The following is a 23,238-nucleotide window of genomic DNA, read 5'->3' as shown; positions in this document are numbered from 1 at the left end:
TGTACAGAAGCTTACAAGTTTAAATTCTTATAAGTAAGTTGTTAGGAGTACAATAATAAGTGCATAATACATAACAAAAAAAACTGAGTATTAACGATATAAGCAGGTAAAATACAAGTTATCATATACAGAGTTCTGTTATACAAAGGACTTCAATAAATGTATATTATTATAACAAAAGTGCAAAATAAGTACCTACTTAATGTACTATGAAAGTAGTAACAGAGCAATGTGTATTTTATGGTGGCTTTACCACGTGTCTTTGGTGATAAACAGAAAATCAACAGAATCATGATCTTTACTGATTGGAATAAAACTTTTATAAAGAGTTAATATATTTAAAAATATTTCTTTTGATTTAAGTAGACGTGAGGAAACATTGAGCCTACTTAATACACACAGATACCTACACATATATTTACTAGTCTATTTATTATATATTTTAACGGGTTTTCTCACATTGTTAATAAATTTTACGTATTTAATAACATATTATTTAAACAAAACATTAATACTTTATAGATTGCCCTCTTTAAGGGAGGGCTGATTTTTTACTGCGGGGTACGACATTTTGAGTTCCGCCACTGACAGAAACATCCGTCAGAGGGCGGGAAGAGCCCCGCCCCACCCCTCCGTGTGGCAGCCCTGGTTCGGGCCTACCTGCCGCCCGTCAGGGTTGTCAAGTCACAACATGTGTATTTTATAAGTCAAGAGGGCATTTATCCACTTCAGGTAGGGCCCATTCAAATCGGTATTCGTCACACACAACCTAACTAGTTCTACACGTCCACTTGCTGCATCCGACATGATGAAAAAACGGATACGAAATCAGTCTATCAATATCTATCACTTCATCGGCCATTGTTGGGTTATTGATTGTGTTTTTTTTCACTTCCCATCCCTTTGATCGTGTATTTGAATAAAGCAATAGAGATGTCGTGGGGTGTTAATGATTGATTTTTTACGAATGTTGCCCCATTTGTAAATATAACAATGGAATTCGTTGAAATGATAAAAACGGATCTACATAGAACAAAATCAGAAAAGGGGTAATTACCATGGAGATGCTTGTACTTATGAAACCAATGAAAGCTTACTAGAATCCATTGAGTTTAGAAAAAAAATGTCTTAAGGCAGAATTAACTCCATAGTATGTTAAAATCTATGATGGTATATATAAATATTCGGTTTTGTTACAAAATACTTAAAAACTTGAACTAGTTATCAAGTTAGGATTTCAAGATGACTCTAATTAAATATCCGATCTTACTTATTCACTGTACGATTTTTTGGTAGACATTTGCTATTAAGAAGTGTTTGATCGTAAGTAACTAATACGTTATTGATCACTGTCAGTTATTGTGTTTTAAGGCATACATCGTGTTAATTGGAACTTGCAGTGAAAGTAAGCACGTAGATAAGAAATAAGTTATTTGGCTTAAAAATAATTTATAAGTTACCAGTTATTAGTTTTGAGTTACAAATAATTTAAATTTTGATTTCAATTTCTTAGTTTTTTTCTGTCATTTTTGATTTAGAATCATCAACGGAATTTGTTAACAAAAAGTTGTTATAAAAAGGATAATTTTATAACACTATTTTTCATTTCTTCATATGAAGCGGTTACTTTGTGATGTGACATTGTAATTTAAAATTAAACAATAACTTTGTAAACATCACTTATAGGTAAATACTTAATGCTGACCGGGTTTCGCTATTGTTATTGTTTAATTTTAAATTAATATTTTTCATACTCGTATATGTTTATATTGATAGAGTATTGGAAAGAAAAGATTAACTCTGAGCGAACCAACCCGCGACGTCTCTGGAACTCAATGAAGACTGTAATTTCCAAAGTCACTGTTCCAACGAAAATTGATATTACCCCGAAAGCCTTCTCAATTTTTTTTCGGGAAAAAATTGAATCCATTCGTGCTTCCGCATCTCAGGCCCCTTAACCCATTGGCCTCCGAATTGTTTTGTACCGAAGTTTTAAATCTGCAGTGGTGTACTAAATCTTACATAACTTTTAAACTAAACATGCAAACGAAACAATTTTTTTAAATTTACTCGTTCATTGAATTAAGGTATGCAAAAAATATATGCAGTTTTTTAAAAAATAATAATAATATGATTAAACGAGGATATAAAAATATTTTTTTTATAAAAACCATTTTTTTTCCTTTTTTTATAATTGGATTAAGAAAAGTTTTACATTAATCATACTTATGACCATAATATATTTTATTTCAATTTGGGCTGATGTTAGCCGCCCACCACGCATTTTACGAACAAGCTTGTCAATTCCCGAACCACACGCTATTTTAAAAAAAATTCAATGACGCTGAAATATAACAAAATTTCAATCGTAAATATCAGGAAAAAACTGTACCAACGGAGTCCTGCCAATTACTACGAAATGAATGCTTAATTATCTACAGAGCGATTGGCATTTAAAATTTTAAACACAGATGTCAATAATGTATCCCTTTTTCGTTTTTAAGCCGACGACACCAGACCCGCCGGGACGGCGTCGTTTGAGGCCAATGGGTTAATGCAGCAGCACGGCTCATAACCGGGGTTTCAAAATATTTGCACATTTTGAACACCTTCGTAACCTTCACTGGCTCAAGTGCCCTTAAAGAATTCAGTACAAACTGTGCTGGATGGTGTTTAAATCCATCAATTAAATGGCCCCACCCTACATCTCTGAACTACACGTCCCGGAAAAAACTGGTCTGAGGCAGTCAACTCTTAGATCAGCAACATCATCAGCTGTAGGCAGACTAATAGAACCTAAGCCCAAGCCAAATACTACGTTTGTTGATCGCGCTTTCGGAGTATCTGGGCCGAAGGCTTAGAATAAACTCCCTCCGGAACTAAGAACCATAACAAGTCCAACAGAATTCAGGTCTTAACTAAAAATTTACCCTTTTAAGCTGTCATACCCTTAAATTAAAAATAACATTCCTGTGAGAAAGTCCAGTTATTTCCAATTTTCTAATTATGTAAATTCCGTTAATAAACAATTAGATAATTTTAATTAAGTATTAATCTCAAGTGACCTACCAGGTAAGTACTGTATATTATCTCCAAAAATAGTTAGTAATAACATAGATCACTGTAGAAATGTATCTATTATAAATTTGTACAGTGCCCTTGAGGTGATTTTGCACAAAAACGGCGGTATACAAGTCATCCAATTATTATTATATGGTACCAACCACAGTATCTAATAAGTAAGTAACATTCCGAGCCCATCGCCAGTAAGGCTTAAACAATGCGAACGAAGCCCCGAGCTTGCGCATGTGCATACAAACTTTAATTTTCTATTAGCTTTTTTAAGTTCGTCCATTCTCGTGGAATGCGTCCATGAACGTGAAACTACCATTTTAATGCAGCGTGAACGTTCACCGATAACCTATTAAACATATACTCCGATTCAAAATGAATTGTGAGAACACTTTACCGAATAATAACTGAGTCATTGATCGGTCGGAGAATTCGTTAGGATATTCCCAGCAGTACGTTACGCGTATAAATAGCCTAATTACTTCATATGAGTTTTTTAAAATTATTTTTTATTGTTTCTATAATAACCTTGCTGCGGAGTTTCAAGGATATCTCGTTTTAATTGGCAGCAATTTGACAACTGCGGATCTGGCCCCGTCATTACCATCTTCAATGTTATTATTTTAATAATATCCTCTTGATAATATGATATTATTAATGTAACATTGCCATTTTTAAAACTAAATTGCATTTTTATTGTTCTAATGTTGCATATCCGATGGAATAATTAACATCAGTGCATGTAATTCTGTTATTAAATTAGTTTAGAAATATGAAAAAAAAACGCAATCGCATACTTTGTAAGTGAACGCTACTACAATTCTTTTTTTTTCCTGAGAATCGTCAAGTGTATCTTTTGTTTTACCTAGTAAGATGTTCTTGGATTCTATCAGAGATTTCTGCAACACTCTTCCAATTTGTTAAATCTATCAGCCAAACCGTTTAAAAGTGATGTTCCGATATTAAATCCCGTATTTTCGAATCCATATTTTGAAAAAAAAAGACATTTGGTGTTGTAGAGTTTTGTGGGAAGGCAATGAGAGTGAAATGTAAACAGTTTTGTGGGAAGGCAATAAGAGTGCAATGTTAAGAGTTTTGTGGGAAGGCAGTAAGAGTGAAATGTAAAGAGTTTTGTGGGAAGGCAATAAGAGTGCAATGTAAAGAGTTTTGTGGGAAGGCAGTAAGAGTGAAATGTAAAGAGTTTTGTGGGAAGGCAATAAGAGTGCAATGTAAAAAGTTTTGTGGGAAGGCAATAAGAGTGAAATGTAAAGAGTCTTGTGAGAAGGCAATTAGAGTGCAATGTAAAGAGGTTTTGGTTGGTACATGATTATTTTTCTTCGAAAATTAAAATACGAGCACTGCTTGCCGGTAAATGTCTTTCTCGACATCTTTTTTCCATGTTTCGGTCGACCTTTTTATGATATCAGCTTTCCTGAAATAAAAAAAAAACAACATTCCCGGCCTGTGAAAATATAAATCATTCTTACGTAAGTCGACGACGGAGTGCACTTGGTTCTGTAAAAAGAAATAAAAGTCTATACGTTTATAATTCAACTGCTGTTGAAATAAAATCCCTCGGAGATAAATCTTAAGCTCGGACCATACCGTATTTAACAAATTAATACGAGAATCCATATTTTTTATCATACCGTAATATTATTTTTATGGCCGTCTGATTTCGAAGGTTTTAAATCCTTTAAACACGGTGAATAATCCAGGACGTCGTAAATAAGTATAACTTTAAAAAAAATTCCATAACCCAAGTTCTACCTAGTAAATTTTCAGATCCTTGAATCCTCACTCCTCATAAGATTCCAATATATCAACGAGATTAAGACTATTTGGGCTCCCGCGGTACAGCAGTGATTCGAAGATTTTTTGAAGGCCGCTCCAAAGCTTCACTTTCATCTTGAGCATCTTTTAACATGAACGGTTCTCATATTTAGAGAGAAGTGTAGAGCTGGTGGTGGTTGCTGGATATCTAATGTTTCAAGGGAATGTTCCCGTTTTATAAGACCCCGGCGGCCTTCGCTGGCCGAGCGACGCTCACACGGGCTTGCTTTCTCTTTGATTCCTGGAATCGAGGCCCGTGTTTTGTGGCGCGCCCGCGGCCCGCCGCCGGGTTAGCTACCGCCTCTCGGCCGGTAATTTCGGGCCCTGTGGTCGAACGCGACCACGGCCTCTCTTTGTTCGGGCACGGTCCTCAGAATCGCGCTGGTGGAACGTTCGGGCGGCAAACCACCTCGTACGCTATGACGGCGCACGGCCCTTTGCTTCGGGTCGCGGCCGAACGTTCCCTCTCGTATAAGCACGATTCTCATAACCGTGCCCGAATTAAATGCTATACTAATTAAAATGCTACTAATCCACCAGCTCTCTCGGTATACTTCTCTGCCCGTGTCTCCTAGCCAAGCTCCGACGTTTCATTTATTGTTTATATATTGATTTACATTACATTTTTACAAACAGAGGGTTATACAAGTTATCTTTTCATACATTGACATTTTCATTTTTACATAATTTACTCCAGTATATTAAATTTAAAGACAGGCAAAGTTAAGGAAAATAAAGGATTTTAATATGGGGCGACCGCGTCCGATCACGGAGCAGTACGTCCGTTACACTCCCCCCGTGGAGCTCGGCTACACCTTTTTAGCAAGAGGCGTGCTGCGACTGCGACGCGGCGTGGTCCCTGGCGTCCGGTCCCTCTGGCGAGTGTGTCTCGGTGGCGAGTTCGGTGGGGCGGCGTCGGGACAGGCCCCCGGCGGCACGGCCCCCGGCGGCACGGTCCCCGGTGGCATGGTCGGTCTCCAGCAGCGTGGTCCCGGGCGTCGGCAGCGAGGCCGGTGGGGCGGCGTTCGGACAAGCCATCCTCAGCGTTGTCCCGGCGTCGGCGTCGGCGTCGCGCCGGGTGCTTCCATGCGTGATCCAACCGAGGGCTGTCCGGGACGTCATCTGGCCGCTCACTTCCTTCCGCACCTCCCGCGACACGATAAGCAGCCCGTTATCTTGTCCGATCAGCAGCCGTGGTTTCACTTGCCGGCGTCCGGCCACTGTTTGCCGCGGGAGGTCTAGGTCCGTTACGGTGTGGGCCGTCACCGTGAACGCGTCTCCGTCGCCGCGCACCGACAGTCTCACCCGCCGGGACGTAGCATCGGATGAGCACATCCCATTAGCGCCCCGAATTAGCAGGCCACGTACCGGACCCGCGGCTCCAACGATGTCTGCAACATCTGCCTCGACTAGGGTTATTGCAGAGCCCTCGTCAAGCAGCGCGTGCACGGTCGCTCGGCCCCCGGGGCCGCACAATGTCACGGGAATCACTTTCATTAGCACTTGTCCCTCACTTTCCCACGTGTTCGTGACTGTGTGCGTCTCGGGGTCACGAGTGTATGCGTCATCGTGCAGCAAGCGGTGATGCGGGGCCCTGCACGTCCCCACCCCGCAGTTGGTCCGGTACTCGCACCGTTTTGTCTGGTGCACACCGTCCAGACACTTAAAGCACAACCGTGCGCTTTTCACAAGTTCCCAACGCGCACTGATTGTTTCTTCGGCGAATCGGGGACACTTGTAGAGTTTGTGCGAGTCGTCTTTGCACAGTGTGCACCAAACTTCACTGCGGGGTTCCGGCCGCTCGTCGATCACGTGCACATTTTCACGATACGGGCGGGCGGCCCGCTGATGTTCGACCGAGCTGCTCGGCCGCGCTGCTCGGCCACTGTCGGTGAGGCCCGACCGCGGCACCGCGTTGGTCAGCCGCTTCAGGAACGCGGCAAGCTGCACCACGGTGGCCGCGTGCGTCTGATCGGCCACCTTACCCAACCACAAGAGGCGTAGGGCTAACGGCATCTTCGAGGCGATTTCGCTGAGGAGGGCCGGGTTGGAGAGGTAATCGCCCCGCAGATTCCCCAGCGAAGCCACGATGTTCTGCACCGTGCCCGAGAATTCCACCAGAGCCTCGGTCGATGCGTCCTCTTGCAGTCGGGTTAGCCGCTTTATCCGGTCGAACATGACCGCGGCGACCGAGTGCGCGCCCCCAAAGCGGTGCTCCAGGACATCCATGATTTCCGGCACCTGCGCCGGGTCCAGGAGGAGAGGGCTGACGGCTTCGCGCGCCTTTCCCTTCAGGGCACGCTGTAGCCGCATCAAATTCTCGGCCGCCGTCATCCCGCAGGTGGCCGTCGACTGCAGGAATTGTGCATTCCAGGCCTGCCACTCTATGGCGTCACCAGCGTAAGGCGGCAGGTCCTTGGCGCTGGACTGCCGGGCGATGAGCGACGCCATCCGCTCATCCTCGGGGTGGGAGCGGGGTGTACCGCCGGCCTGGGACTGCCGGAGGGCGTCGGCAAACATAGCCGTCACCTGGGCGAGAGGGACACTCCCCTGGTTCACCCAGTCCCGCGTCTGCCTCGCTGCCTCGTCTGCGCGGTTGAAAGCCCCGTATCCATCCATAGGGGGCTGCGATGGCGAGTCTGCACTCGGGGGAAATGCTGGGAACTGGGCGGGCCCGCGGGTCACACCGGGATAGCCGTACTGCGGCTCTGGTCCACCTCGCAGCGTCGCGGCGCCTGGGGGAGCGCCGTCTGTGAGTGGATCCGCAGCGTGGTTTTTCTCCGTCCCGGTTTGAGCCCTCACGGCGCGGCGCGAGCTCTCAATGACATCGTCAGTCTGGGCTGTGGCTTGTGGTACAGTGGGTTCTCCCCCCACTGTGTAGGTGAGGCTGTGACCGGGGCCGCTAGGGGGCGCCGCAGTCTGTGGAAGGCCAGTGGTTTGCGCCTCCGCTGCGTAGCTCTGAGTAGGTACGCCCGGGGGCGCCGGCGTCGGCGTCGGTCCGTAACCCAGCCGCGGCGCAGTGGTGTGCGTCTCCGCTGAGTAGCCAGGACGCGGCGCAGTGGCGTGCGTCTCCGCTGAGTACCCCAGGCGCGGCGCAGTGGCGTGCGTCTCCGCTGAGTAGCCCAGGTTCCGCCCGAAGCCGCTAGATGGCGCCGCTGTCGGTTGGTACTCCGCCGCGTAGCCCAGGCGCGGCGCAGTGGCGTGCGTCTCCGCTGAGTAGCCCAGGTTCCGCCCGAAGCCGCTAGATGGCGCCGCTGTCGGTTGGTACTCCGCCGCGTAGCCCAGGCGCGGCGCAGTGGCGTGCGTCTCCGCTGAGTAGCCCAGGCGCGGCGCAGTGGCGTGCGTCTCCGCTGAGTAGCCCAGGTTCCGCCCGAAGCCGCTAGCTGGCGCCGCTGTCGGTTGGTACTCCGCCGCGTAGCCCAGGCGCGGCGCAGTGGCGTGCGTCTCCGCTGAGTAGCCCAGGCGCGGCGCAGTGGCGTGCGTCTCCGCTGAGTAGCCCAGGTTCCGCCCGAAGCCGCTAGATGGCGCCGCTGTCGGTTGGTACTCCGCCGCGTAGCCCAGGCGCGGCGCAGTGGCGTGCGTCTCCGCTGAGTAGCCCAGGCGCGGCGCAGTGGCGTGCGTCTCCGCTGAGTAGCCCAGGTTCCGCCCGAAGCCGCTAGATGGCGCCGCAGTCGTCGGGTACTCCGCCTGTGGAGCTGTGGCGTGTGTCTCCGGTTGCCAGGCTGCAGGTGAAGCTGTCCGCGGGAGGCCCTTCAGCGTGGCGATCAGTTCTGCCATCTGTCGGGTGTGGTCCTCCTGTAGCTTCTGGTTGTGCCGCCTCTCAGCTCTCAGCTCGAGCTGCACCTGCCGGAGCGTGTCCTCGCTGGAAGCCTCGCTTCTTGACGAGACGTCGGCCGCGGCAGGGGGCGTCTGTGGTGGTGATGCGCCGGAGGGACCAGGCAGTAGGTCCGCTCGGGGATCAGAGGGGGCCAGGGGGGCGGTTGGCCGGAGTCCGGGGGGCGCGGCTGTGGCCGCCCCGGTTGGTGTGGGATCATCGCTTCCTTGCGATGAGTCCCCGTCAGCGTTATTCTTCCCAGAGCGCAGTGAAGGTGACATCTTTCCACGGAGAGATCCGGCTCGAAGGACCACTTATGTGCCAGACGTAATGTGTGACACACAAAACTGTAAACAGGGCGGTGATCCCAATCCGTGGAGGCGTGAGATGTCTTCCTTCAGTGGCGTGGAGGGGTAGAACGGGGCCGTCTCTGAAGCCGTTGTAGCTGGTCCGATGCTGATTCTGGTCCTTGTCGTAGATCCGGGTCTTGTTGTAGAGGCAGAGAGGTCCGGGGTGAGGCGAGGGTCAGAAGAAGAAGAGAAGGCGAGTAGAGTCAGAAGTCGGAGCGAGGTAGAAGGCTGAGCAGAGAGAAGTGTAGAGCTGGTGGTGGTTGCTGGATATCTAATGTTTCAAGGGAATGTTCCCGTTTTATAAGACCCCGGCGGCCTTCGCTGGCCGAGCGACGCTCACACGGGCTTGCTTTCTCTTTGATTCCTGGAATCGAGGCCCGTGTTTTGTGGCGCGCCCGCGGCCCGCCGCCGGGTTAGCTACCGCCTCTCGGCCGGTAATTTCGGGCCCTGTGGTCGAACGCGACCACGGCCTCTCTTTGTTCGGGCACGGTCCTCAGAATCGCGCTGGTGGAACGTTCGGGCGGCAAACCACCTCGTACGCTATGACGGCGCACGGCCCTTTGCTTCGGGTCGCGGCCGAACGTTCCCTCTCGTATAAGCACGATTCTCATAACCGTGCCCGAATTAAATGCTATACTAATTAAAATGCTACTAATCCACCAGCTCTCTCGGTATACTTCTCTGCCCGTGTCTCCTAGCCAAGCTCCGACGTTTCATTTATTGTTTATATATTGATTTACATTACATTTTTACAAACAGAGGGTTATACAAGTTATCTTTTCATACATTGACATTTTCATTTTTACATAATTTACTCCAGTATATTAAATTTAAAGACAGGCAAAGTTAAGGAAAATAAAGGATTTTAATATGGGGCGACCGCGTCCGATCACGGAGCAGTACGTCCGTTACATGATCATTGTCTTTTAAAATAGAAAAATATTACCCATGGAAAAAATCTTTAAAAATTATGACATTTGTCCATGGCATTATAAAATTCGAAACACGTTATATTCGTACTAATCAAACAAAAAATGTAGCACCGCTTATCAAAAGGTTAGCCACTCAAATAGTATACGTATGAATAGGCCTCTAATTATGTCCACTGGACCTACTCGTAGTTCAGTAAAACAACGCGAGTTGTCTCAGTAACGTATATTCACTATATCAATTCATTTAAGCATCCGTCAAGCATTTTAACGAAACAAATACGCATTTCGAATAAAGAATTATTAATTCATAAAATAATGTTGGTAGGTACCTACTTTGTCGCTTGTCAGATAAAGGTAGTTTCACTTTTGAAATTTCAGAGTTTGTTGCACGCATCATGCAGGAATATTTCACATTACTTACAAGTACATACCCGCGCTCCAGCAAACGAAAGTAATACGTTTAATAATTCATTGTATTTACAATAAATTTTTATATTTACAAACAAAAATTTTTGTAAACAAATACTTGCTGTTTTTGACTCTATTCATAACTGATATTATATAAAAAAATATTAAAAAACACCCGTATCGGTATAATAACAAATCACTTCTCGTCAACACAATCAATGGTTCAAATCGGCTGTTGGTATTGTTTATTTTTTTCTTTAAAAAAACTTTAGCTATCTATCAAAACATTACAGGGGTCGAGGTTTAGTCTCTGTCTACTATTAAATCATGATATCAGGCTGACATCTCAAGTCAAAATTTAAATCCCTACAAAAATGATTTCATTACGTGAATTGAAAGATGGTTCATAGACATAGTATGTAAATTTTTGAGCTTTTTAGGGATGCGTCTACGGCATCAAATTGGACATGATTTTTTTACCCGCAGCAAAAAGTAAAATAATTTATCTTGTCGGATTGTTCTGCGGGCAATATCATCATCTTGAAATATGATGCAAATGATTATTTATTTATTATTATGTACAGTCAATTACTCAGATCGTTACTCTCGTGTCTCGTGTAATGAGGATTGATTGTTTTATTAAGTTTTTACTAAAGTTCTTAATTAAAGATGTAGATTTGGTCTAGACGATGTTATTTGTATAAAAGATGTTAGATATAGACGGATAATATTCAGCGCCGGATTGTAGTAGGGCGGAAAATATTTGAATGATCAAAATGATTTTAAAATGTTTATTATTTACCAGTTATCAGCACAAAAGATAACTTATCAACAGACTTACGTTTTATTTATAAGTCTTATGATGATGGAGCCACGAAATATATCATATTAAATATACTAAGGCGATGCCATACGTAGTAATGCAAAATCATGTGTTTTTGGTTTGAAAATTTGGTCGCCTAGAAATGTTTCAGATGCTTTAATTAAATACTGCGAGTAGAATACATCTTGGCATTTGAAATGATCGAGTATTTTTTATATAAGTCTTTTTATAAGCCCAGAAAAAAATAACGTAAAGGCCTATGAAAACTGCTTTAAAGTTCAAAATCTCAAACTTGCGAACCCATTTTCGGTTATGATTTTATTGTATAGTGTGAAAAATTAAGTTATTTATAAAATGATCGAAAAAAAATTAAATATTTATGCCTGAACATCCACAAAATAAAATAAAAGGCACTTTTTGGCCATGTTTTTTTCTTGCATAAATTTAAACCTTATCGCCATCTACGTAAGGGTTGTTATTGATAGCGGCTCAATTTAAAATATTACACGACGTACTGCATCGCCTTAATTGAAAAACACCACTTTTATTGAATTATTAAGCTTCATCAGTGCTAATATATTATCTAATTGGCTTTCGTTTATTACAAGTTGTGTATTATAAAGTATGTTTTTTCATTAAATATATAACATCACACCCCAAAATATGCGTTTCCTTCGAAAAAAATAAAACTTGTGAAATATGTTTGAACCTCAATATACATGTGCGTAGAGAATCATAGATGATACTTGTCAAAACATTAATCATGTTTTCTAAAGAAATAAAACACAAATAAAAAATACGATGAATACAGTATATAATAACATAATTACATAAAAAATCTTGTTTGAAATTAATAGTTTATCAGTTTTACGGTTATATACAAAACTTCTGTTTTTACTAATGTAACGCAACCTGTTCTCTATTATTATAAAAAATAAACTTGTTTTATTTATTACGTTATAATTCTACCTGAAAGTCTCTATTGACGAAGAAAGGGGTTTTTAAAGAAAATTTCCAACGATTTGATGGGCGTCATTCATACTTTCTGTGCTGGAGGCAGAATATTGTAAATCCAACCCTGATATATTCCACAACAAAAACTACATCTTCCCGTCCCATGTTGTTAAAATAATCACCTTGACTTTGTGAGGATGTGTGAACAGACCTTCAACTGCCGTCAGAAGAAGTGATTCATGTCCGTGGAAAATATTAAAATCATCACACCCCTGAAGCCATAAATCATAGAGAGGACCCTTCTCAGGTCAATCTAATTGTCTTCCAACCACAAACTCATCCCTTATCCTCAAGCTTTTCACATAAAACCAATGCAATAAACTGCTACTAAAGCCGATCACATAATAACAGTAGTAAATTCACCATGTTGGAGATTTTCAAGGTTGGAGATGATATTTTTATTATTTTGTAGAGGTGCCCTCTAGCTTTTGTTCGAATTGGGTTTTTAAATCTTACTTCTGTCGGCAGAAGCAGTTCAAACAGATTCAAAATAGAAGAACTGCGGTATTTTCAGGATCTTGGGATGAGAGTGTTGGTGATATTTTAATCGATTCAGTTCAAAGTGTTTCAATAAACGCTTCCTGTTCCCTGTAATTATTAATTCGATCTACGGATAATTAATAATTACGGATGCAAAGGAGTTTATATTTTGTTTTATCTAGAGAACATTTTTCTTTTCTTTGCATAAGATATACAGGCAGATCTTATCAATCTAAAGATGGTGGGTGATTCATTTATTAACCAATTTGATTACCATTTATCTACGATGTTTGGTTTAGGTACAAAGCAAATACTGTACTTTTTTTCATCAGCTGGATTATCTGTTAGATAGTCGTGTATTTGAAGCTCATCAAGATGTCACATGTCACTTTTTTAGCCATTCATTTATTTTAAAAATATACCTAGTTGTTCTGGGAAAACTATATAAATATATTATCTGGTAAGATGATAAAATTTAAAAATATATAATTTTGTAAAAACAAGTACCCAAGTTGTTACGAAAATAGAATCAGCTGGCGCACGGTGAAAATTTAGTGTCAGCAAACAAGAAGTTAATGAGAAACTTTTGACAAAATTATCTTATATATCGTGGGTACTTTAAAGGTGTGTCTATAAATACATATTTAGAGATTGATCTTTTATTTAAAAGATTGGTTTATCAGCCAAGTGCAGTTGCCAAACAGGATACAGAAAAAAAATAATTTCATGGTGTGTTTTATTTTTAATTTCGATTCGTAGGTCTATTACAGTAAACGTGTTTAACAGCAAAATCGTTTTTATAGTAGGTACAATTAACGCACACACGTGAAAAATCACGGGATATTTTAATTAAAGGATTTGTGAAGGTGAAATCAAAAAATATATTTGCCTCAGGATCATCGCCTCTTAAAATAAAAAATCTACCGCTCGAATGTTAATAAACTTAAGAAATGAAGTCCTACTGTCAACAATAAAAAACATAAAAAATGCACATTTCTTGTATAGAATCGCTAATTAATAAAATAATTTTGGTACCTACTCATCGCTTGTCTTTTTTGATTTATAGTTATCAGATCCAATTTTGAAAATTAAACGTCAAATGAAATTAAATAAATGCAGAGATTTACAGGACGTTACGCAATAATATAATATCAAATCATGCACTCATACACAAAATGAGTGTGTTTAATGAAAATTAACTTAGGTAATAGTTACAGGTACAGACAGCATCATCGAATAAAATGAGAGCATTACTCGTGGTCGGCGGATCGCGGAGATAAATTCCCGGACCTCCACGAGCACAAATCAATTCAAGAGCACAAAGACTAAACTATGCCACTTTGTATGGCAGCAGGGCTCTTTGATATAACCGATTACGCAACGGTGCCCGAGAAAGCAATCGTGAGATCTGCGAAACGGTAAAAACACTGTGGCCGCAGTGTGTGACGTAACAGTACCTTAATCAGCCTGATAATGGACCTGGGGCCGTAATAATCTGAGCCATGTGCCCGAGGATTCTTGCCTTCTTGCCTATCGAACATCGTTATAGAAACGATACTGAGGTAAAGGCTTTGACAAGGTACTAGGTGGATGGAAATTCATGCAATAACCTGGAACTAGCATGGTTTTAAAACATTTTGAAAAAAAGCGTAAAAGTGTTTTAATAATATTATTTACCCTTCTCCTTACGGTTATAGGAAATTACACTCAGTGGGTGTACATTAACAGCCTTACTAAAAAAATATGGTGAAAATTATATTGAATTGATAACCGCACATGTGAAAACCTAAACTTATTGAAACCTAAAATAAGAACTTTTCCGATTTAAATCAAATGTTTTATATGTTTTTTTTTCATTTTAAAGATGTCGTAAAATAAACAATATTTTAGAATGTAAATAAAATTTCCATTTATGTATTTGAAATATACTTCAATATTTAAAAATTGCAATATTTTAATTTCAAACGTGACAAAAGTTATCACCGTAATTTTTAATTAAACCGTCGTAAAATCAACAGTACAAAACAGAGTGCTCCTATTTTAAAGAATTGTAAGAAAATTGTTACTTCCCTTTTTATCTTGTCCATACAATTAAAAATAATAATCATAACAAAGAAACCACATTTATTTTGCGACAACACTCCACAACATCCTTCCCCCAGATATAAAGCGAGTATAAAAGTTCAATGATTAAAAATCTGGAATAAAAATCTGGCTGAAAGAGATCAATTATTTAACATTAAAAACGACATAGCAAACAACAAATACGAAACTGTAAAATGGATCTTGGCGTACTTTTTGATTCCAAACTTCATTTCGATGCGCATATTAAAATCATTGTGAATAAAACTTACTGCATGCTAGGCTTTGTTATCAGAAACAGCCGCGTATTTCGAAAACCTGAAACCTACCAGCTGCTTTACTATATGCTGGTCCGTTCTCAACTTGAATACTGCACCTCCATATGGACTCCTTTTTACGATATCTATAAAGAAAATATTGAAAGTATCCAGAAGAAATTTCTGCGTTACCTCAACCACAGAATGAGCGCACCTAAACGGGGATACACAAATATGCTCTCGAAATATAACTTCTCCACTCTTACTAACCGGCGAAGTTACCTTGACCTAATGACCTTGTACAAAATCTGTAACAACTTTATCGACTGTCCTGGCTTACTCAATCTAATAAACTTTAAAATACCATCCAGAACGACGAGGCTTAACGACTTATTCCATATAGGCCGGACGCGCACAAATGCTGGTGTCAGGGATCCAATCAGAAGAATGTGCGAATTGTATAATAAAAAACAAAACCTGAAGGATTCCGACATATTTTTTGATACATATGGTACTTTTGGTAGGAAATTGAAGTCTGTTTTCCTATAAAAAAAAGAAAATGTGTACTTACTTCATTCACTATACTCTTTAAGTACTTTTTTATGATTTATCTCTAACTTGTATAAAAAATATTTGTACATTTTTATTTGACACTGAACATTATCTATTTTTAAAATAATTTTCTTTGGTTATAGGATTTTTTGTATAGTTAGGATGCAGGCGAATTCTCAAGTTATTGTTTTACAAAATTATCTTTTAATTACTGTCTGTATCTGTGTTTTCTCCTTAAATAAATAAAAAAATAAATAAAAAACAGTTGACCCTAGTGGGAATGACTAAAAAGTACAATTACTGTACATATATTCACTATCATATTTTGAATGCACAATGTTCAAATAGTCTCTATAATAAAAAAAAAGGATAGATGTGAGATCTGAGAAGGACTAAAATAATTGAAATACGTAGTAAGTAATCCACGAATTTCCAGACACGCAGTACAGTAAAAACTATACAAAGAAGACTGTGGAAGCATAAGCTAGGTTTTGTGTTGCACCCGGAAAACGTTACCTATTGAGATCATCATACTGTGCCATTAATTATTTTCCGCTAGTTTGACTTCTGTGAGGCATTGTGATGGAGGTAGCAATTAATATGGTGGGGTTAGGAGGCTTAATTAGTTCCCCATAAACCTCACCTATTCCCGGTCAATTCCCATAAAAAACATCGTACTACCTTTTCCTTTGTGAGCCTGCTGTAAGGAACTTGTACAATATAATGGATCGATGTACTTAAACGTAGGCTTAAGTAATATTACAAACATAATACTTCGCAACATGATCCAAGCTTATTTAAATAACAGTAGTTGCCGCCACGCCTTGTGAAATGATCGGGTATTTTTATTGCAAAGTAATGCGTGGAAAAGGATAGAATGCACGGAGAAAAATGAGTAAAGCTGATTTATTGAAAATCTCTTCAAATTCTTGGTAATCCTGTTAAAAACGTAATTGCAAGCCGCTTCCTGATAAAGTAAATTCATAATAATATCGAAACACGTGTTCACACAACTGCGTTCGTCTTAATAATATATCTTGGCGAAATGCAAAAATGTGTAACAAAACATTGGTATTTTAATTAAAGTTTCAGGATACTTACCAATTCACTCGTTAAAGGCCTACAATCCCGTTTTAACAGGAATACGAATAATTTGAAGAGATTTAAAATAAATTAGCAATTTTTTTTTCCGGAAGTTTTCTCCATATGCCTTTCGTTGAGAATGACCCTTCATATCAGTCAAATTCATTGGGCACTTACGAAATTATAAGAACTCACGTGTTATATAGTTAAAAGGTTTAACCAATTGCTTTTTAACATTAGACCATAAAAAAAAAATTAAATTCAAAAGCAATCAAGTATCAATAATATATCTCGATATGTTTCATAATTTATTATAACATTTTTCAACAATAATAATCAATAACATGTACGTAAAGCATTTTGTTTACTCTTCTGCTCTGCTATAAGTTAATTCATTTCAGAAAACATTAATACCAAAACTTTGTTTTACTTACTTGCTACGCTTTTTTTACATGACCGTTGCTCTAAAAATAGGTTTTTACACAATTTATTTGTATTGTATATCATGATTAATAAATATATTTTTATGTGAACCCGCACAAGAGTCCCAATTGCTTCCAACCGTCTCAGGCCAGTGGAGAGCCTGAAGGTACTAGGGAGCAGAATAGATAGGGAGGGGAGAGGAAAGTTGGAAAGTACCTGGATATTCAGAACTGGTCACCAAACACTACCAAACCCATTGCAAGCAATGTTTCATTTATATATTATATTAGTATCATCCACTCTATAACGTGCCGGATATATACTATATATTATTTTTAATGAACAAATTGTGAAAAACACAAATTAATAAAAAAAAATTACTTGCTAGTAGAGAGCCTTGCCCCTAGACCACGAAGCCCGTTGGTTTTAATAATCTCCTGATGAATAAAGAACAGTCTTGAAACCGGTAGAACATGGTGTTAAAACTAAGTGGTTGAAAACAAATATTTAAGCATATATTGTGGAAATAATAATAATATTTGGATGATTCGAATGGTGATGTCTCTAGAGATATTTTTACTTACTACTGTTAGGTTCTAATATGACTCCTACTACTAGATATGACGTACAGGTGGATGGAAGAGACATCCGAGTTAATACTTGTTGGGATGTGCTTAGAAACCGAATAACAGGTAATGATTATATAGTATGAGAAACTGGGAGTGTGTGCCAAGACAGAGTTCGGTGTCTACTCCTGCGGTGAATTGGTGTGATGGCGTTAGTTAGGACTTCCCAGTTTGTCAGAATATCTCCTTTAGTTAGATCCAACACTACCATCCTCCAGTCGAATTGATTCTGTTCTGTTTGCAGGGTCTCCGATATGAAGACATCTCTTGCACTTTTATATAAATATATGGCACATTTTACGGTATTTACCGCTCCATTTCTTGGTGCATTGTCCACAGCCCGCTCCACCGGTCACTGAGTTTTTCCTGTTCTTCGACAAAGAGCTCATGACACAACCATCTGACCGCTTGCTTTTGGTTGCAATAATACATACAATATTCAGCAATACGTTGAGCATTGCCTTTTATTTTCTGATTTATTGCGCAAAATCGCGTTTGCAATAAAAGACAAAACAAATTACTGAAGCCGAGATTTATTCTTCTCGTAAAAGACTATTGTTTCGTATGCCATCAAAATCTTTATAAAATTTCGATTTTGATGTCTTTACAGCGGCCTTGCGCAGAGTCCATTGTTCGCTATCCTTGAAGGCGGACATAAATCCTCACATTTGCTTGTTATTCTCGACAATGTAGAATTAGCACTCATAAGTGCAAAATTATTTACTGTAGGAATGAGATTTACGAAGGAAGCACTTTGTCAAATTGCATGTTTTATGCTGCAGACAGTGAACTTGGAATAGAAACGTGTCTTATGTCAAAGTCTAAAATTTTTTCGTCAAAGTTAATCAGCGCGTGCCGCAATTTTCTTTTATTTATCCAGAATAAAAATATGTCAGTGATGTTTAACCAAAATAAATCTCATCATATTTTACCAGTATATACCCATATCTTACTCCAGTTAATCAGGCTCCTTCCATGACTTGTCTAACTGGATTATATACATTTGCAAGCCATCAAACATAAGATATTTTTTGTTTTGAAGAATACAGGAATTTGATATAAATCATTTGTGAGTTTAATTTGATTTTAGAACGGTAGATTAAATTAATCTATTGATCAAAAAAAAGTCCCAAAAGGTTATTTTCTTCTTCAAAAAAATAATAAATTATTAAAATATGCTAGGCCTCCGAACAGCTTCTGCAAAGCTAAAAGTGAAATGAAAAATAAACAGTACTAAAAAAAAACTACAAGTACATGGCACCTTCCTATTAACTTAAATAATAAATTTTAAAATCACTTATAAGCGATCTTAATCTTCAAAGGAACCGTTTCTATTAAAACTTTCAAAAATACACAATTCTTTGCTGATTAGAAACCGTATTAATTTGAATTAGATTGAGCAAATCATTGCTGTAATTGGAAGCCCGACGTAACACACCTAATGGGTTTTTCAGATCAATATCAATCCGCCCTTTTTATGCGAATGGCTCATTGTACGACCTTCTAGGAAACATTGATTCGATTATTGCAATACAATACCTCACTCTGTACATCTCTGTGCATTCAATCTACTTCGCGATCCAATCTTTCTTATTTCGGAACAGAGTCGTAGAAAAGATACCGCCGCCATCTGAAGACTTGAAGAAGAAAACTGTACTTATATATGACTAAACTACGTTGCTGTCTAATAACAAGCTGGCGTTAGCTTAAATTCATATTAGGAGAAGGGTTTTCATTTAGGGACTCATTAAGAAGACTGTGGACTTCGTGAGAAGTTTGATAATAGGTAATTTACGTTAAGAGCTAGGGCGACACAAGACTAATAACAGGGTTTCGCTCGAGGCTCACAATTAATTCCGACGAATTCATTCAAACATTGGCAGGTTGGTCCTACAGGCAGGAATATAGAATTATCTATATGGTGACGCTGTCCAAGATAGTCATTACTCATCAGGAACATAAAAACTCACGCACTACAAAATAGCTGAGTTCTTGATATACCCTCGCAGCAGTCTGATGAGTGGTGGCGGCATACCCCCTCTCTTCTCAGGTATTATAAATTATGCCCATATAAGTATTGGTTATTAGATATACCAAATAGCTGAGGGATAGCAGGAAAACACCGTACGAATAACGAAACAACTCATGTCTCAACAGTATTCGTTTATACTCAAATGTTTTTCTAATGGGTACGAAATGAAATAAGAATATGTATTGGTTTTAAAAATGTAATTATTCGAGTTTTCTTTTGAACTTAAAAATAAATATTTCTACATAGGGTCAAAAAAGCAATGACTTCAGTGAATTTTTTACAAGCAGAGAAGAAAGCAATTTACATTGTACACTATCGTAAAATACATGTCAAAGAAACTCGTGACAAAAGACATTATCATTAATGCTTACATCTTACGTAGTATGTAAAATTTTTTAACATTAAGAAAAGAGTTAAAGTATGTAGGTATGGAAAAAAGAAACCGAAATAATTACAATGAAAATAAAACCGTGGTTGGAGGTTGTTTTGTTAATAATTTTGGCAAGAATTCGTAAAAGTTTGCAAGCCAAAGTGTTTATTTTTATTGATGTAGTCCTGTGTGACATAGTTCTATCCTTGATTTCTCTTTGTCCTCGGCAATGGCTCGCAGTTAAGTTTCTTATGGTATTGAATGGGTACCTAACCCACTGTAAGTAACACAACGGTCATCGAACCCTTGGACATGACCATAGCGTACGAGTACAATCAATTAATTTTCAAATTAATTATTGAAAAAATGTTGTATGAACTTTAAATATATATATTTAATGGTTATATGTAAATTTACAAATTCCTTAAATTCAATTAATTTTGTAAACTAATTTTAGTGTAAATATTGTATTAAATAATGTTTATTTAATTTGTTAGTATTTTTCATATTTAAATTCTGACTTATATTTCTATATTTACTTTTTGCTTTTAGCTCATATAATATTTATTTCACTATTCTACTGCCGATCATCTATTTAAAATAACTTAGCTAAATGACATAAAATATTATTATGCAATTAGTAGTCAAAGATAAATAAAGTTTATTATCTAATTGCACTCTGGCATTGTGAAATTTGCACTGCTGTTTATGACCATTTTGTTTTCGTTTTTTTTCCCTTTTGTATAATTTATTTATTTATTTACACCACTAGGGATTTTACATTAAATTAGTCTTAATAAATTACACTAGTGCACTAAAATAATAAAAATAGATATAATATAATTTAAACCCAGTATTGAAACATTCCTACTCCAAAATATCAATAATCAACATTAAAATAAAAAGTAGGGTAGGTATAAATGTGGTAATTATTCATAAAGTAAATTTCAGATTTCAAATAATAATATTAGGAAAACAAAAAGTTAGATATTTCTGATTTAAATTTTAGAATGTAATAAATAAAAATAAATCAACGAAACTGAATTTATTTCCAAGCGTACGCGAAGAAAACTTACTGACACTTACTAATAATTTTTAATTTTTTTAATTTATTAAAAATTTGGTTAAATTTTTCGTTTTCCTATTAAAAACGGGACTGCAGTCATTTTACCTTTGGAATACCGTTCGCGCAGTAGTGACAAGAATTCTTTCCCGCCAACAAACCATTCGTGCGTTGCTGGCATTGAAATTTCGCCCTTGCTGGAATTTTTTGAAATGCAATTTAAACCTGTATGCCATGAGAAAGTGCATAATTGTTTTTAACAGATTCGCTTGCACTTGAAACACTTTAGAGTTCATTTTTGTTTCCATTATTGATTACCCTTAAAAAGGGTCTGGTGTTCCACAAGTTAACGAATGAATGGACAGGTTTCATAACAAACTATCACATATATGTTATGGAAATGTCGGGACACGCGTTAAAAACCTAATAATTGATAATTTTAATAGTAGACATGCAGTCACAATTTTAACTGTATTTTGATAAATTGCCCTTACTCATTTTTCTACTCACAACAAACTAGTTATTGTGCGAAACCAGTCAGTAAAATCTATTAAATTAATAAAAACGTTCTTAATCGTTCTTTATGATGTTTTCCGTGAGATCTTTGCATAATTGCAACGAAATCTTTATTATTTTAATTATATGCGCATTTTAAACAATGAATGTAATGTTAAGGAATGACACTACAGTAATTAAAAGCAACCTTCCACAAAAATACTATCTTATAAAATATGGGTCATCCATGTGTGTTAATGTATACGTCTTTATAACTAATGCGCAATGTGCTCTGCTCACTCCGCGTGAAGGTGCCATTGCATGCAGCAATAATTTATTGTTTTATTTATATTTTTCATTGGAAGAGCTTTAAATTTTATATTATTACTAATTAAAAATAACGTAATGTAACTTGACATGCCAAGATGGAAACTGAGAAATTTTAATCAACAAAATATAAAAAAATATTACACATTTCTGAAACGTAAAGAATAGACTTTTTTATGCATTAACCCCACACACAAGGCTCTCAGGAAAATAATTTCCCTCAAGGCTTGTGTCATATTTTGAGATCCTGCGTGGAGGGTCTTTTTTTAAGGAAATGAAGGAGAGGGATTTCTGGGAAGGTAAAATTTTGGGTAGGAATCTAGGGATGAGTGTGTCCAGGAGTGACGGACATATCAATATATCCCTCCCACAAGACGATGGGTCGAGGGACCAGTTGGAGAGGTCATAGGGTCTCCCCAAACCATTTAACCTCTCTCCATTTGACACGCCACGCAGCTCACAACCCGGGCACCCCTGCTAAATCACCAAACGTAGGGAATCACTTGGGGTGACCTATGACTGAGGTGTTGGTTACTCAATAAATGGTTCCTGGGGCAGCGGTACCCAAACCCGCCTCCCAAATTAAATATTCAAAATAATGGTCTTGTAAAATATTAATAATATAGCTTGTGGGTACCAAAAGATTATAATAAATTATTATAAAACATGCTCATTTCGGAGAGACGTGTATTTCTTTTGTTTAAAATTTTCACTAGTTTACTAACGGTATTCATTCAAAAGGTAAATTTCTGACATTTCTCTAATTTTTTTTACAAAAAAATATAAATATTTGTTTTGGAAAGGCAATCCTGAAGCAAATATTTTGCAAACCTTACGAATTATCAATTTTAATATCCCGTGATTTTTCATGGGTCTATGCTCGTAATACTATCAATAATTTGAAATGTTACGCTCAAAGGTAATGTCAATTAAATTATTTAATACGGCTTAGCAGTAAACTTTCAATATCACCCCGTATAAATGCTGTAAATTGTGGATAATTTTTACGATATAACTTTTTCCTAATCAACTAAGGTTCTGTCGGAGATTACAAAGTTATATTATTCCCACTCAATATGTGACGGGATAAGGTGATTGTGGAGTATTTAATTGCTTTCTGGGTGGTCAAATGCATCAAATGGCTTCTGTAAAGGGATTTTACTACGCGATTAAATGAACTCAAGAAATTATTCAAACCTACC

At 38.8% G+C, this 23,238-nt stretch overlaps 1 protein-coding gene across 4 annotated transcripts in view; it reads left to right on the top strand.

Annotated features, from left to right (window-relative positions):
* dpy (fibrillin-like protein dumpy) overlaps nt 1–23,238 on the top strand; it is a 297,715-nt gene that overhangs the window by 57,550 nt on the left and 216,927 nt on the right. The window lies entirely within an intron of this gene.

Source organism: Hesperophylax consimilis, chromosome 8 (genome assembly GCF_061612785.1).
Source record: "Hesperophylax consimilis isolate HC1 chromosome 8, BYU_Hcon_1.0, whole genome shotgun sequence".
Taxonomy (NCBI): domain Eukaryota; kingdom Metazoa; phylum Arthropoda; class Insecta; order Trichoptera; family Limnephilidae; genus Hesperophylax; species Hesperophylax consimilis.
Note: the sequence above shows the minus strand (reverse complement) of the source record. Positions and strands in the feature narration are given on the sequence as shown.